This window comes from Dendroctonus ponderosae, unplaced genomic scaffold (genome assembly GCF_020466585.1).
Source record: "Dendroctonus ponderosae isolate FM_Combo_2020 unplaced genomic scaffold, Dpon_F_20191213v2 Dpon_F_20191213_3, whole genome shotgun sequence".
NCBI lineage: Eukaryota > Metazoa > Arthropoda > Insecta > Coleoptera > Curculionidae > Dendroctonus > Dendroctonus ponderosae.
This window is the reverse complement of record NW_026018508.1, coordinates 6,846,778-6,847,914: the sequence shown is the minus strand read 5'-3', so window position 1 is coordinate 6,847,914 and position 1,137 is coordinate 6,846,778. Positions and strand designations below refer to the sequence as shown.

The following is a 1,137-nucleotide window of genomic DNA, read 5'->3' as shown; positions in this document are numbered from 1 at the left end:
CCTCCCACCACTAAATTTTTGAGGAGCGGCTAATTGTAGCCCCCTTGGAATACATTGTTGCCAGATTTCAGCTGATTTGAAGCGTTATTATAGAAAGAATGAGAGAGAAAATGATGAAGATATTATATATTTACCGAGTTATTTAAAATATATACACCCCACCACTTCACTTCTCACTTTTAACAGTTACTACCTGTTTATGATTTGACACCTGACAACATTAGATACTAGCAACGCTGTATTCCAAGGGGGCTACAATTAGCCGCTTCTGCAGGGACTGCGTGTTCACTGGTATTCCCTATCATTCAAGAATACTATTTTTTTCCGCTGGGGATCGTGCACCCATGATTCGGCAAATAGCAATATTCAATGAACCAAATAGTATGTAGTCTGTGCAATGAACAGAAAATATCGGGAACAGCAGTAACAGGCGCCTCCGATATTTTCTTTAATGTGACCCATAGAGTAAGTAAAATAATGTTTTTATTATTTTACTTTCTCTATGATGTGACCCATAGATAAAGACTGATGTGACTAGACTTGTGAGCATAGAACAAGGCTTATATGGTCACAGGCACAGAACATACCCCCATATAAGGGGGATATTTTGTGGTCACAGGCGTGTGTGTGTGACTGACTTGACTTGTTTTTTCAGAATTCTGAACTGTTCCTTGTCCTTGAACCTTGATCTTTTTCGACCAATAGCAGTGCATTTGTTGCATCTGCCCAGTGGAGTAGTGGACGAACTACATTTAAATTTGTATAGGAGCTCTTTACCTAAATTATTATACCTTAAGTATTAAATGGCCAATTTTCATTTAAGCGATAAGATGAATTGTAATCAGTGATTAGCATGAAAATGGAATATTTTTTACATTTTACTGCCCTTAAGTGGGAAAGATAAAAAATGTGGTCTCCTTTTTTTGTGTTCAAATAAAGTTTCGATAAAATGGTAAAACGTTACTCATAAAAAATGTTATGACTTTTTTGAACATTAGCGTTTGAATACATAAAGAAACAAAAGGCATTCGGTCTTCGGTCATAATTTATTGCTGACCCAGCAAATTTGCACCCAAATTACTAGGAAGTGGCGTGGATATCCTTCAATGGAACAATTAGTGCAGTCGGATTAGATTA

At 36.7% G+C, this 1,137-nt stretch overlaps 1 long non-coding RNA gene across 1 annotated transcript; it reads left to right on the top strand.

The window, feature by feature from the left end:
- The first annotated feature begins 30 nt into the window (after positions 1–30).
- LOC125503865 lies at positions 31–861 on the top strand. The gene is made up of 2 exons (XR_007281118.1): positions 31–465; positions 656–861. It is a non-coding gene; the product is annotated as an uncharacterized LOC125503865 (long non-coding RNA).
- Positions 862–1,137: the final 276 nt, after the last annotated feature.